Source organism: Hyla sarda, chromosome 13, assembly GCF_029499605.1.
Source record: "Hyla sarda isolate aHylSar1 chromosome 13, aHylSar1.hap1, whole genome shotgun sequence".
NCBI classification, from domain to species: Eukaryota; Metazoa; Chordata; class Amphibia; order Anura; family Hylidae; genus Hyla; species Hyla sarda.
Window position 1 is genome coordinate 4,353,021 of NC_079201.1, and position 17,028 is coordinate 4,370,048.

A 17,028-nucleotide genomic window follows, 5' to 3' on the forward strand; every position below is an offset into this window, starting at 1 on the left:
GAGTGTACTGATCATGTGGAGGTCACAGGGTGAGAGTTATATAGTATAGGAGCAGGGTCCACAGCAGTACAGAGTATTTCAGGAGAGGAGTGTACTGATCATATGGAGGTCACAGGGTGAGAGTTATATAGTAGAGGAGCAGGGTCCACAGCAGTACAGAGTATTTCAGGAGAGGAGTGTACTGATCATGTGGAGGTCACAGGGTGAAAGTTATATAGTGGAGGAGCAGGGTCCATAGCAGTACAGAGTATTTCAGGAGAGGAGTGTACTGATCATGTGGAGGTCACAGGGTGAAAGTTATATAGTGGAGGAGCAGGGTCCATAGCAGTACAGAGTATTTCAGGAGAGGAGTGTACTGATCATGTGGAGGTCACAGGGAGAGAGTTATATAGTGGAGGAGCAGGGTCCACAGCAGTACAGAGTATTTCAGGAGAGGAGTGTGCTGATCATGTGGAGGTCACAGGGTGAGAGTTATATAGTGGAGGAGCAGGGTCCACAGCAGTACAGAGTATTTCAGGAGAGGAGTGTGCTGATCATGTGGAGGTCACAGGGTGAGAGTTATATAGTGGAGGAGCAGCAGGGTCCACAGCAGTACAGAGTATTTCAGGAGAGGAGTGTGCTGATCATGTGGAGGTCACAGGGTGAGAGTTATATAGTGGAGGAGCAGCAGGGTCCACAGCAGTACAGAGTATTTCAGGAGAGTAGTATGCTGATCATGTTGAGGTCACAGGGTGAGAGTTATATAATCTCTGACTGTCAGACATTCAGAGCAGATTATTGGGTTCCCTGATCAGTGGCGTCCTCTGGAGGGAGCTGTCAGCAGCAGCTACAAGTGGTAGCTTATTAAAGGGCATGTATAATGTATAGCATCGGGGGGGGGGGGGGAGGGGGGTTAGTCACACCTGATAAAAGGTTCATAGCGGACACGGAGCTGTGTGTAGACATGAGGGTAGAGAGAGGGATCAGGAGACTCCGCAGGATTCATCTTCACAATATTCTACTCTTTCCTGGAAAAAGAAAAATATTTGTAGAAGAGCCACACAACAGGAATTATTCTCATAGGAGAGATGCCCGATTCTTTTAATCCCAGCGCACGGTGACTTGTATGTCATTGTTATGAAAAACTTTTTATTTTTTGTAGTACTACTGATAAGAGGACTTTTTAAATACACATTTATAAAAAAAAATGAATTTCACTTAAAAATCTAAAATGAAAATAGCCACCACCAGGGGTCATCTATCTTTATGCAGACAGATTACTCTGTATTTTTCAGCATACTGGATACCGGCCGTAAAGTATGTTGGTATCCAGTATAGGAGATCACCATTGCACCACTACAGCCTTCAACTGTTCCTAAACTACAACTCTCATGATGGGCGTTCTAGTTTTACAACAGCTGAGAGTACAATCCCCGTAAAACTCTGTGTTAGAGCTGTGTCTTCTCCAGCTGTGTGCCTCCAGCTCTTGCAAAACTACAGACAAAGGATGTGTGGGCATGCCGGGAGTTAAAGGGACTCTACATCCAAAACAGGTTTTCATTATAGAAGGTCAGTTCCTAGGCTGGCCACTAGATGTCAATATGACAGACTTTTGAGCAACAATATCTTCCTTTACAGCCTGTTGTGAAAATGGTGTGATATCTCATGTTCACTAGTAACCAGTGGCTATAATGATACAGTATCAGCTCTACTTCCTCGCCGGAGCCTAAAGAAACAGATTTACATTAACAATGGGCAATAGAATAATCCGCACAATGGATATGACCATAGATTATATCATCATGAAAGGAACTACTAGAAATCCAGGACACACCAGACTGGTGAGTTTTGTTTCAGTCTATGGCAAGGCAGGGGTTAAGCGCTCGTGCACATACGGTGATCACTGGTGTTCCTTTAGTGGTGATGATGTTCTCAGTCCTGCAGCAATGGGAACTAGTGCGCTACAAATGGTATAAACATAAAGAAGGCGAGGGCTAATGTATCCTCACATTATGTTCCTGCATGGAAAGGGTTAATATATATATATATACCTTGCTGAAAGAAGGGGTTACTTTGTATCAAGCATTCACTGATGTAAGACTGTTCTGAGTCTACAGGAAGATGTAGCGTACAATACTGCATGTATGGAAATGGTATATAATTTTAAGACTTGGGTGTAAGTGTCACAGGGTGGAATATCTGTGCAGCACAGACAGGGTTAACACCACAGAACTGCAGCACACATAGGGTTAATGGTGTGGATCCCCTGCAGGACACAGAAGGTTAACAATGTGGATCCTCTGTGGCACAATGAGGTTTAACATTTAGATTACATGTGGACACAGAGGGTTAACAGTGTAGATAAGCTGCATCACACAGAGGGTTAATAGAGTGGATCCCCTGTAGCATACAGAGGGTTAACAGTGTGGACCCCCTGCGGCGCACAGATGGTTAATAGTGTGGATCCCCTGCAGCATACAGAGGGTTAACAGTGTGGATCCCCTGCGGCACACAGAGGGTTAATAGCGTCCCCCCCCCCCCCCCTCGCTCCCCAGTAAGCCCCTGTACACATGTGAGACCTGCCATCAGCCGCTGACACATTTGCTTCCTCTGCTGCAATTATAATGAGTTAATTATAAAACAGGTTAATGAGCGGCGGCTGACACAGCAGAGCTGAGCGTGCTGCGGGGATCAGTGAGGACCAACAGCTGCTGATCACAGGCCCCAAACATGTACAATCAGGATGGGGCCCAGAGAGGAAGCCTAATGGAGGCCATGTGGCCCCAAGGACAGGGGCAGAGGGTAGGTGTGAGGACAGGGGCAGAGGGTAGGTGTGAGGGCAGGGGCAGAGGGTAGGTGTGAGGGCAGGGGCAGAGGGTAGGTGTGAGGGCAGAGGGTAGGTGTGAGGACAGGGACAGAGGGTAGGTGTGAGGGTAGAGGGTAGGTGTGAGGTCTGGGGCAGAGGGTAGGTGTGAGGGCAGAGGGTAGGTGTGAGGACAGGGACAGAGGGTAGGTGTGAGGGCAGAGGGTAGGTGTGAGGGCAAGGTCAGAGGGTAGGTGCGAGGGCAGAGGGTAGGTGTGAGGACAGGGACAGAGGGTAGGTGTGAGGGCAGAGGGTAGGTGTGAGGGCAGGGTCAGAGGGTAGGTGTGAGGGCAGAGAGTAGGTGTGAAGGCAGGGGCAGAGTGGAGGTATGAGGCAGGGGCAGAAGGTAGTTGTGAGGACAGGGGCAGAGGGTAGGTGTGAGGGCAGCTTCAGAGGGTAGGTGTGAGAGCAGGGTCAGAGGGTAGGTGTGAGGGCATAGGGTAGGTGTGAGGGCAGGGGCAGAGGGTAGGTGTGAGGACAGGGACAGAAGGTAGGTGTGAGGGAAGAGGGTAGTTGTGAGGGCAGGGGCAGAGGGTAGGTGTGAGGGAAGAGCGTAGGTGTGAGGGCAGAGGGTAGGTGTGAGGACAGGGACAGAGGGTAGGTGTGAGGACAGTGGCAGAGGGTAGGTGTGAGGGCAGGGTCAGAGGGTAGGTGTGAGGACAGGGGCAGAAGGTAGTTGTGAGGGCAGAGGGTAGGTGTGAGGGAAGAGGGGTAGGTGTGAGGGCAGGGGCAGAGGGTAGGTGTGAGGGAAGAGGGTAGGTGTAAGGACAGGGACAGAGGGTAGCTGTGAGGGCAGAGGGTAGGTGTGAGGACAGAGGGACCGGCACTAGGCCCTCTTCTCTCTTTACACAGACCCTAATGGCATTTAGCTATATATCTCCTCCTGTGACATCACACCAGCTATATACCTCTTCCTGTGACATCACACCAGCTATATCCCTCTTCCTGTGACATCACACCAGCTATATCCCTCTTCCTGTGACATCACACCAGTTATATACCTCTTCCTGTGACATCACACCAGCTATATCCCTCTTCCTGTGGCATCACACCAGTTATATCCCTCTTCCTGTGACATCACACCAGTTATATACCTCTTCCTGTGACATCACACCAGCTTTATCCCTCTTCCTGTGACATCACACAGCTATATCCCTCTTTCTGTGACATCACACCAGCTATATCCCTTTTCCTGTGACATCACACCAGTTATATCCCTCTTCCTGTGACATCACACCAGTTAGTTATATACCTCTTCCTGTGACATCACACCAGCTTTATCCCTCTTCCTGTGACATCACACAGCTATATCCCTCTTTCTGTGACATCACACCAGCTATATCCCTTTTCCTGTGACATCACACCAGTTATATACCTCTTCCTGTGACATCACACCAGCTATATCCCTCTTCCTGTGACATCACACCAGCTATATCCCTCTTCCTGTGACATCACACCAGTTATATCCCTCTTCCTGTGACATCACACCAGTTATATCCCTCTTCCTGTGACATCACACAGCTATATGCCTCTTCCTGTGGCATCACACCAGTTATATACCTCTTCCTGTGATATCACACCAGCTATATCCCTCTTCCTGTGACATCACACCAGCTATATCCCTCTTCCTGTGACATTACACCAGCTATATCCCTCTTCCTGTGACATCACACCAGTTATATACCTCTTCCTGTGACATCACACCAGTTATATCCCCCTTCCTGTGACATCACATCAGCTATATCCCTCTTCCTGTGACATCACACCAGCTATATCCCTCTTCCTGTGACATCACACCAGCTATATCCCTCTTCCTGTGACATCACACCAGCTATATCCCTCTTCCTGTGACATCACCTTTGCACATATCACCAATATCTGTCAATTTACTAACCTAACTAATCCTGATATTTCTGGTCGGTCCACGTACTTGACTGCACTTTTGTATCTATTGTTAATAAAATGAAACAGAAACAGTGAACTGTGAGCAGGAACGCAGTGTGAACCCGGCCTAACAAGGCTGGAGAGATGGAAGTCAATACAGGGTATATATTTGAGAATTATAAGAATTTTTCAGACATTGTTGTGTTTGCAGGGCCAAGGTGGTCGGCCATTTTTTGTGTACTAGTCTGGAGAGAAAGCCAAGAGGAGACCCTGTAGAATCGGAATTGGGGATGATGAGATGGATGATAACCAACCTCACTGCCCCTACAGTATCCCCACGACAGCCCTAGACTAAACTATACCAAAATAAATAGCAAAAAAAAAAAGTGCTAAAACCTGAACTGACTCTAGAACTAACACAAACCAATTTTAGGACAACCCAAAGAGGACTCAAGAAATAAATAAAAAAAACAGGAACTTCAGAGACCTTAAAAGGGTACTCCGCCCCTAGTCATCTCATCCCCTATCCATCTGATCCAGGCGGCCGGACCCCCGCGATTTCCGGGCCGGCACCCGAGAGTTCTGAACTTTTATGTTCAGAATGCCGGCTTCGGGCTTCCATGTTCGTGATGTCCTGCCACGCCCTCTCCATTCATGTCTATGGGAGGGGGCGTGACAGCCGTCTCACCCCCTCCCAGAGACATGAATGGAGGGGCGTTGCGTGACACCAAGAACACAGAAATCACGAACACATAATTGTTCCGAATGCTAGGGTGCCGGCCCAGAGATCCCGAGGGGTCCCAGTGGCCGGACCCCCACAATCAGACACCTTATCTTTTGGATAGGGTATAAGATGTCTAAGGGGGAGTATTTCTTTTAACATAGAAAACGCTATAGTCCGCACAGATTGCACCGGCCCTGTAAGGCTAACTACTGAAACTCCACCCAATTATCTAGACAGAAGCAATCAACCATTAGTCTGGATCAGGCTATGATCCAGTTATATAGAAACTGCCCCAAACAGGAGCAAAGAGAAGAGCAGGAAGGTTCTTACCATTCGTAACAAAGACCGAGTAAAGTGAACGGGTGCAGCTGATCGGGAGATAAGACAAGAGGTGGGCCCAGCCGAAGGGGCAGCGCTGGAGGGACCACCATGGGCAATGACCGCACAACACTACACCGGTGAGAGACGTATAGACCACAGATTGTGTATAGTATAAAGGAATACACGTCTCTAAGCATTACACTATACATGCCAGAGGGAATCCGCATCCAGCCAAATATGCCCAAGAACAAAGTGTTGTGTATCCCCCAGGGAAATAGAAAATATTAGTCAACTTGTACTATTATTCCTGCCTGCTTCTGATGGAGGGACGGCTCCCCCTACTGGACCAGGAGGAAATAATCCAATTAATGTAGGTGGATGCTGGGTATGTGTCCGGTGTATGATCAGAAGAATAAGAAAGGATTGTCAATCCATAGAGGAAATACTGCTCCTATATACAAGAATATAACTACTATAATACTGCTCCTATATACAAGAATATAACTACTATAATACTGTCTCCTATATACAAGAATATAACTACTATAATACTGCTCCTATATACAAGAATATAACTACTATAATACTGCTCCTATATACAAGAATATAACTACTATAATACTGTCTCCTATATACAAGAATATAACTACTATAATACTGCTCCTATATACAAGAATATAACTACTATAATACTACTCCTACATACAAGAATATAACTACTATAATACTGCCTCCTATATACAATAATATAACTACTATAATACTGCCCCCTATATACAAGAATATATCTACTATAATACTGCTCCTATATACAAGAATATAACTACTATAATACTGCTCCTATATATAAGAATATAACTACTATAATACTGCTCCTATGTACAAGAAAATAACTACTATAATACTGCTCCTATATACAAGAATATAACTACTATAATACTGCTCCTATATACAAGAATATAACTACTATAATACTGCTCCTATGTACAAGAATATAACTACTATAATACTGTTCCTATATACAAGAATATAACTACTATAATACTGCTCCTATATACAAGAATATAACTACTATAATACTGCCTCCTATATACAAGAATATAACTACTATAATACTGCTCCTATATACAAGAATATAACTACTATAATACTGCCCCCTATATACAAGAATATATCTACTATAATACTGCTCCTATATACAAGAATATAACTACTATAATACTGCTCCTATGTACAAGAATATAACTACTATAATACTGCTCCTATATACAAGAATATAACTACTATAATACTGCCTCCTATATACAAGAATATAACTACTATAATACTGTCTCCTATATACAAGAATATAACTACTATAATACTGCTCCTATATACAAGAATATAACTACTATAATACTGCCTCATATATACAAGAATATAACTACTATAATACTGCTCCTATATACAAGAATATAACTACTATAATACTGCTCCTATATACAAGAATATAACTACTATAATACTGCCCCCTATATACAAGAATATAACTCCTATAATACTGCCTCCTATATACAAGAATATAACTACTATAATACTGCTCCTATATACAAGAATATATCTACTATAATACTGCCTCATATATACAAGAATATAACTACTATAATATAGTCTCCTATATACAAGAATATAACTACTATAATACTGCTCCTATATACAAGAATATAACTACTATAATACTGCTCCTATATACAAGAATATAACTACTATAATACCGCTCCTATATACAAGAATATATCTGCTATAATACTGCTCCTATATACAAGAATATAACTACTATAATACTGCTCCTATATACAAGAATATAACTACTATAATACTGCTCTTCTCTTATATGCAAGAATATAACTACTATAATACTGCCTCCTATATACAAGAATATAACTACTATAATACTGCTCCTATATACAAGAATATAACTACTATAATACTGCTCCTATATACAAGAATATAACTACTATAATACTGCCCCTATATACAAGAATATAACTGCTATAATACTGCTCCTATATACAAGAATATAACTACTATAATACTGCTCCTATATACAAGAATATAACTACTATAATACTGCTCCTATATAGAAGAATATAACTACTATAATACTGCCCCTATATACAAGAATATAACTACTATAATACTGTTCCTATATACAAGACTATAACTACTATAATACTGCCTCCTATATACAAGAATATAACCACTATAATACTGCTCCTATATACAAGAATATAACTACTATAATACTGCTCCTATATACAAGAATATAACTACTATAATACTGCCCCCTATGGTTAGGCGTGTAGGTAGGTATTAGAAATATTATACTTGATTTCCCTTGTATTATTAGCCTTGTCTGAGCCTCTTTATATCTTTGTGGTGTTCGTGCTGTAGTTTTATACCTTACGCCCTCACTATTTCCGCAGGCCTCCTCCATGCAGGGATGTATCGGTGATATCTTCTTTTATCATAATAGAGTCTGTAAAGGAGATCGGCCCCTTTTCTGTATCTGATTTCCCCGCACTGATATAAGGGGGGACATGAGGGGCTTCTCCATTGTTCTTGGCACGTCCGGAATCCCTCTTTATAAATTGCTGATGAGCACAGAAAACACCGGGTGCCGGATTGATTGGCCTCATTATATCAGAATATTAAATTCCAGTGCTCGGTGAAGGGGGGCGGCGGGAGATCCACCATAGAGAACAGCACCATGTCTAGGCTTGTTAAAGGGGTACTCCAGTGGAAAAAAGTTATTTTGAATTAATTGGTGCTAGAAAGTGAATCAGATTTGTAAATTACATCTATATAAAAATCTTAACCCTTCCAGTACTTATCAGTTGCTGTATACTCCACAGGAAGTTTTGTAGTACTTTCCAGTCTGACCACAGTTCTCTCTGCTCCCACCTCTGTCCATGTCAGGAACTGTCTAGAGCAGAAGCAAATCCCCATAGCAAACCTATCCTGCTTTGTGACTGATGCATAGGCATGGCTGCTTACTGTAGTGGAGCAGGGACTCCTGTCGTAATGATGGGAGTCCCTGCTTTTCTACATAATTTCCATGTAACTCACTAGAGTGCCATGGGATAAACAAGTTACTGCCATCTCTGTTGCCATCTTTTGCTTCAGAGGGGGGGGGGGTTCATCCCATGGCACCCTAGTGAAATGCATGGAAATTATTTAGAAAAGCAGGGACTCCCATCATTATGACAGTTGTCCCTGCTCCTTTACACTTTTTCATTTTTAGTTCTTCCGTTCCCCCAGAGGCTTTGTGTAAGCAATTATTTGATTGCTTATATAGATCAATGTAAGGTATGTCCATTACATTGATATATTAGATCAGTGCTCTATTTGTTACAACCTATTTCCCTAGGGGAGTTATGGCAGGCACTGAGGCCCTGCTGCCCTTACAATCGGTGGCGATGTGGCCACTGGACACCAGGGATGTGTGCTAAAAACTACTTAAATGGCCGATCGCTATTGATCAGTTTAATGACCAGCATAGGAGTGATCTCCCTCCTGTCGTACTACATCACCCGATCCATGCTTTAAATATATGTCATGGGCAGGAAGGGTTTTTCTTGCCACCTCCGTGCCACCCCTCCTTCTGACAGCAGGTGGCGCTGCCTGAAGCAAGGTTTTAAGTGACCTAATGGCAGTAATGCCCCTGTAAAGGAAGTATCTTTGTAAGTTCACCAGTACCCCATATCATGTGTGTGTGTGTGGGGGGGGGGGGGGTTGCAAAGAACATGAGCCCCTGCATTCCTGGGATCCAGCTGAGTAAATTACTGTCCTGTATAACTGATAAATATTAAAGGGGTACTCCAGGGAAATATATATAAATAAAAATATATATAAATATATACATATATAAAGCTCCAAAGCCAACACACTACCCGGATATGTTCCCTGTAAACCATCCTGCATGATATGCATGGCTCCTGTGGCCGCTGTTGTCTTCTCTGGCTGCTTGATATTCTTTGCCATCCTTCCCTCTCCTTGCCTATATCTCCCAGCAAATATTGAAGCTCTGCTTTGCCAGTCAGCTCCCTCTCTGAGAGCAGCCCCTACCCTCCTGCTCTGATCAGCAGATCAGTGTCTGATTGGCTGAGGCTGCACACACACCTCCCAGTTCTCAGCACTAAAGAGCGCATGACTCATCAGTGAAGCGCAGGAACTGCGTGGTCTTTGTTTCTCAGGAGGGTGGGGGCTGCTTTTAGAGAGGGACTCGGACAGAGTGGATGGCTGGATTATGTCATTCCCTCACTTCATGCATGTAAGTGACAACCAAAGAGCGAAAACTGCTCTATATAGTTAATGAATGATATTTAGACACTTGTATAGGTTGATGAGAGGGAAAGGATGGGCTGTGGGTTTAGTTCCCTGGAGTACCCCTTTAAGATGAATTTATTGCATCTCCGAAAACTGCAAAGAAAAATGTCTCTGGCTGCAAAAACAGAAGAGGCGACTGAGAAAAAGAGGTAATAAATGAGCAATTTACACTTCATGTGCGATCACAGGCTCATCTAATGACACGCTTACTGTGAGACTTATCCATTGTACAAGATCAACCTGACCCACCGCACCACAGCAAGGACATCCCAGTGCAGCAGGGACACCTAGTGGAAACATCATACATTGCATCCACTTACCGAGCAATTGGTAGATAGGAAATGCTGCTCTTCTGTACAAGAAGAATTTATTGCTCAAACTGTTTACAGAGATGAGGCCGTCTGTATTACCATTAGACTCTGTACCCAAATAACTGATATAAAACTACAAGCACACTGAATATAAAACACATATTGTTTTATTTTTTAAACACCAATTAAACATGTCATAACAATATGCAAGAAAAAGTCTCAACGTGTTTCTGCAAACAGTCACACTTCCTCAGGGGACATGAAAACAAAAACATATGGTGAATCAAAGAAAAATAGAAGGGTACATATGTTTACCCATTGCATATGATGTCCCCCACCTGAAGTTACACCCATGTGCTTTAAAGGGGTACTTTGGTGGAAAACATATTTTTTTCATGTGAATTGGCTCCAGAAAGTTAAAAAGATTTGTAAATAACTTCTATATGAAAATCTTAATCCTTGCAGTACTTGAGCTGCTGTATGCTCCACAGGAAGTTGTGTAGTTCTTTCCAGTCTGACCACAGTGCTCTCTGCTGACACCTCTGCCACTGAACTGGCCACACTCCCAGGCAAGGGAAATGGAGTTGTAACACAACTCTTGCAGCTATTGGTTAGGAGTTGTGCTTGTGACTAGATTCTACTTTCTGTTTTGTAGATATGCACTGCAAGCTGTTCTGTCCCTCGTATCAAGCTTTGACTGTATGTAGGTCCTCCGAGTAAGTACGTAGTTAGTTCCCCCAGTAGGTAGTTAGGTCACCCTAGTAGGTAAGTAGGTTTCTTAATAAGTTGTTGGGTCTGCCTAGTAGGTAGGTGATAGGTCCCCCCCAGTAGGAAGATAGAAACCACTATAAAGTAGATAGATTTCCATAGTAGGTAGGTAGATCCCTTTAGTACATAGGTAATGCCCATCTAGTATGCAAGTACCACTAGTCAGTAGGTAGGGCCTTCATCTAGGTAGATCCACATAGTAGGTAGGTAGGATTTTCTAGTAAGTAGGACCCATCCAGTATGCAGGTAGGTACCACTAGTAAGAACGTATGATTCCGCAGTAAGTAGGTAGGTAGTTTCCTTGTTAAATAGGTAGGCTCCGTCTAGTAGGTAGATAGGAACCCCACTATGTAGGTCCCCAGAAACAAGTAGTTAGGTGGTTCTCTGGTAGGTACTGTATAACAATTTCCTCTGCTCTGCCTCTCTTGCAGGAGTTTTTTTCTTTAAATATTTGCCTCCTCAATGACTATGAGAACTTTGCTAAAGTTTCAGAGCAGGTGGTGGCTCAGGGGGTGAAGAACCAGCTGAGATGCTAAAGATCCTGGTTCAAAACCTGGCAATATGGAATAGAAGCTCAAGGTCCCTAATTGGATTTAAACTTTAAAGACTATTTATAACTTCAATATATCTGTCTTGGTGGGGACGTTTCTTTAGAAAAACACTTGGGTTGTTTAGTAATATATTATGAATCCTCATCTGTAAAGAAGGAACATGAACCGTGAAGATCGGTGCAGACATTTGAGGGATCCTTGTATCTTTTTTTTCTTCTTTCTCTTGATGTTCCCCATTGATGTGTCTATTCTTAGGACATTTATAGTCACTATTGTGTCTCTTCCATTATTTGTGTTACTGATGACACTGAGAAGTATCAGCCAAGGTCTTCAGTTCTGTCTATAGGTCAGTGGTCTGCGTGGTCTATGTATAACATGGGTGACCAGGGTTCTAATCCTGCTTCCTCCTTATATTTACATCACAACCTCTTCTCCTCCTCAATAATGATGTTCGGAAACCTTTACTGGTTGCTTTAACCTTCTGAGGCAACTCCTGACCTGGTTTCTCACACCAGGAGTTGGCTCAGAGAGGTAAAGCACCAGAGCACACAGCTGAAATACTAGAGTCCCTGGTTCAAATCTTCTGAATACCATGAATGTGAAGTATGGCATAGAAGCCTGGCGTCCTGTTCACTCCTACATGTTCTTTGTCAGCACTGCCACATCATTATTACGTTACATGATGGATCTTTGTTGTATCTTTATTTTTTTTCTCTTGATGTTTCCCATTGATGTGTCTATTAGGACATTTATAGTCACTATTGTGTCTCTTCCATTATTTGTGTTACTGATGACACTGAGAAGTAACAGCCAAGGTCTTCAGTTCTGTCTGTAGGTCAGTGGTCTGAGTGGTCTATGTGTAACATGGGTGACCAGGGTTCTAATCCTGCTTCCTCCTTATATTTACATCACAACCTCTTCTCCTCCTCAGTAATGACATTGGGAAACCTTCACCTATTTCTCAAGCCAGGAGTTGGCTTAGAGGGATAAAGCACCAGCTGACACAGTTGAGATGATGGAGTCCATGGTTCAAATCCTGGAGTCCCTTGTCTCAATGCTGTGAATGCCAAGTATAGTATATAAGCTATGGGTCCTGTTTGTGCTTGGGACTCTCATACTCTACTTCAATTAACTATTTGCCTAAGTGTTGACACTTAGGCAAAATTTCTGCATCTTACTTGTCTCCTCCCACATACTCTATAAAGGCCTCCCATCAAGTTTAACACTCTCCCAGGCACTGTGTTCATGTATTGACTCCTTAGCTGATCCTACAGCTTACACTCATTGGAACCTTACAAGGCTTGAACCTGGGTCTCCATCATGGCAGGCAGCACACATAACACCTGAGCTGTCATGCTGCCTGTTGACAGACTTCACTTTTTGGTAAACATGACATTTAAATTTGATCTTAAAGAACCATATATTCCAGCCCTGAAGAGGACTGCACTATACGGTCTTTGGTACAGGCAGCATGATAACTCATGGGGTATGTGCTCTGCCTCTGGTGATTTAGACCTGGGTTCAACTCCTCTAAGATCAGTTGTGTCTTAATCCCAGGTAATCTTTAGATTAGTAAATAATTTTTACCTAACATTAAAATATCCTCAGGAGGTATTTAAACCCTACAGATGAATCTCAATCAAACTCAGAGGATTTGAACCTGGGTCTCCATCTTCATGGAGACCCGGGTTAGGAATTGTAGTGAGTGTGGAGGCCTTTAGAATGTGATTAAGTTTTTTTCCAATTCGTCTAAGTATAAACACTTAGGCAAATAGATAATTAAAGTAGAGTATGAAGAGTCCCAAGCACAAACAGGACCCATAGCTTATATACTATACTTGGCATTCACAGCATTGAGACAAGGGACTCCAGGGTTTGAACCATGGACTCCATCATCTCAACTGTGTCAGCTGGTGCTTTATCCCTCTGAGCCAACTCCTGGCCTGAGAAGTAGGTGAAGGTTTCCCAATGTCATTATTGAGGAGTAAATGAAATACCTTTAACATCATAAGGAAGCCAGATTAGAACCCTGGTCACCCATGTCATACATAGACCACTCAGACCAGTGACCTATAGACAGAACCAAAAACCTCGGCTGATACTTCTCAGTGTCTTCAGTAACACAAATAATGGAAGAGACACAACAGTGACTATAAATGTCCTAAGAATAGACACATCAATGGGGAACATCAAGAGAAAGAAGAAAAAAGGATACAACAAAGATCCATCAAATGTCTGCACCGATCTTCATGGTTCATGTTCCTTCAGATGAGGATTCTTAATACATTTCGAGTTTAAAAGGGTACTTCGGTGAAAAACGTTTTTTTTTTTTTTTTTAAATCAACTGGTGCCAGAAAGTTAAACAGATTTGTAAATTACTTCTATTTAAAAAATCTTAATCCTTCCTGTACTTATAAGCTGCTGAATACTACAGTGGAAATTATTTTCTGTTTGAAACACAGAGCTGTCTGCTGACATCATGAGCACAGTGCTCTCTGCCGACATCTCTGTCCATTTTAGGAACTGTCCAGGGTAAAAGGAAATCCCCATAGCAAACATATGCTGTTCTGGACAGTTCCTAAAATGGACAGAGATGTCAGCAGAGAGCACTGTGCTCATGATGTCAGCAGAGAGCTCTGTGTTCCAAAAAGAAAATAATTTCCGCTGTAGTATTCATCAGCTAATAAGTACAGGAAGGATTAAGATTTTTTAATAGAAGTAATTTACAAATCTGTTTAACTTTCTGGCACCAGTTGATTTAAAAAAAAGTTTTTCACCGGAGTACCCCTTTAAGAAACGACCTAAGTGGTTTTATAAAGAACTGTCCAGCAGGAGAGCTCTAGTGTAGTTATGTACATTCTATAGAGTTTCAACCCCAATATGGACTTTGAGCTTCTCTTCCATACAGGCAGGTTTTGAAACAGGGTCTACAGCAACTCAGCTGGATCTTCTGGCTCTTTACCCCATGAGCCACCTCAGCTCTGAAACCTACGTGAAGGTTTCTCAATGTAATTATTAAGATGGAAGAGAACAGGGGACAATAAAAACAAATTAATTACCTTGTAATGAAGAAGGAAAGCAGGATTAGAACTCTGGTCTCCCACATACAAAATACTTTGATCCCCCACCAGCTTTCTGATCCCCCATCACCTCTCTGATCCCCCATCCCTTCTCTGATCCCCCATCACCTCTCTGATCCCCCATCCCTTCTCTGATCCCTCATCACCTCTCTGATTTCTATCACCTCTCTGATCAGCCATCACTTCTATGATCTCCCATCACCTCTCTGATCCCTCATCACCTCTCTGATCCCCCATCCCTTCTCTGATCCCTCATCACCTCTCTGATTTCCCATCACTTCTCTGATCCCCCATCACCTCTCTGATCCCCATCCCTTCTCTGATCCCTCATCGCCTCTCTGATCCCCATCACTTCTCTGATCCCCCATCACCTATCTGATCCCCCATCACTTCTCTGATCCCCCATCACCTCTCTGATCCCCCATCACCTCTCTGATCCACCATCACCTCTCTGATCCACCATCACTTCTCTGATCCCCCATCAATTCTCTGATCCCCATCACTTCTCTGATCCCCCATCACCTCTCTGATCCACCATCACTTCTCTGATCCCTCATCACCTCTCTGATCCCCATCCCTTCTCTGATCCCTCATCGCCTCTCTGATCCCCATCACTTCTCTGATCCCCCATCACCTATCTGATCCCCCATCACTTCTCTGATCCCCCATCACCTCTCTGATCCCCCATCACCTCTCTGATCCCCCATCACCTCTCTGATCCACCATCACTTCTCTGATCCCCCATCAATTCTCTGATCCCCATCACTTCTCTGATCCCCCATCACCTCTCTGATCCACCATCACTTCTCTGATCCCCCATCACCTCTCTGATCCCCCATCAATTCTCTGATCCCCATCACTTCCCTGATCCCATATCACCTCTCTGATCCCCAATCACTTCTCTGATCCCCCATCACAGATCTCTGTTAACTCTCTGATCTCCACTACCTCTTTGATCCCTATCACCTCTCTGATCCCCCATCACCTCTCAGATCCCTATCACCTCTCTGATCCTCCATCACCTCTCTGATCCCCCATCACTGATCTCTGTTCCCTCTTTGATCCCCCACCAGCTCTCCAAACCCCTGGTCTCCCAGTCTCTCTTTTGGCCTGAAGAGACTTCTCACTAGTTTATAACCCAGTAATCCTTCAATTCCTGGCAGAAGACTTCCAGAGAGGATGACTCTTCACCTCCTGTAGCACACATCTCGACTACCATTGAATTACAGATAAATAGTTCACCATTCAGACCCAGTTCATAGATGTGGGATCTTCCTCCTCCTATAATGACTCCTATGACGGTGATATCCATGGTGCGGTGTCGTGTATAGTTGGGCAGTATCTAGACCGCTGGTTTGCACTGAATTCTGGGGCGGTTGTAATATGCGTTGAATCGGTGCCATTCTGCGCCTCCTCTGGCGAGTCCTCAGGGTGTTTGCTCTCTCATTATTAATCATGAATATTCCTGCTAATTCCCGGCAGACGTGAAGACATGGAACGTGAAGAACCCGCGCAGCCGTGACACATCGTAAATGTAGCGTTTACACAAAACAAACATCCTGTCTCACTATGGCTGTCAGCGCTGCCGATCCCTGGAGGGGACAACATTGAATAAAAGGAATCAAGAAATCTCAACTATTCAGAACATTCTATGATAACGTCCATCTACAAGCACAACAAGCAGTTCCTTTCATACGTTAGACAGAATGTCCGTTCAGGAGCTTGGAAAAGCTGAAACACATGAACACAGGAGGAGCTGAGCTACAATGGCAGCTATAGGGGAGGAAGAGACAGAACACATAGTCACAAATAACAAGACAACAGCATTATGGAGGCACATGGGGGGGGGCAGGAAATAGGCCTCTGAATGGCAGCCATATTGTCCTAAAACAGATATCTCTAATGAATAGATGACTAAGAATGGTGGAAGAACAATGAAATAGATAGATATGAGATAGATAGATATGAGATAGATAGATTTGAGATAGATAGATTTGAGATAGATATAAGATAGATAGATAGATAGATATGAGATAGATAAATAGATATGAGATAGATATGACAAAGATATGACATAGATAGATAGGTAGATATAGATCTGAGATAGATATATATGAGATAGATAGATAGATAGATATGAGATAGATAGATTTGAGATAGATAGATAGATTTGAGATAG

General features: G+C 43.2%; 1 protein-coding gene across 1 annotated transcript in view; it reads left to right on the top strand.

Moving 5' to 3' along the window:
• LOC130297246 (leucine-rich repeat-containing protein 4C-like) overlaps positions 1–16,703 on the top strand; it is a 142,575-nt gene extending 125,872 nt beyond the window's left edge. Inside the window, exon 2 of the transcript XR_008849458.1 lies at positions 16,332–16,703. The gene's annotated coding sequence lies outside the window, so the exon portion shown is untranslated. The remainder of the gene's footprint in view (positions 1–16,331) is intronic.
• Positions 16,704–17,028: the final 325 nt, after the last annotated feature.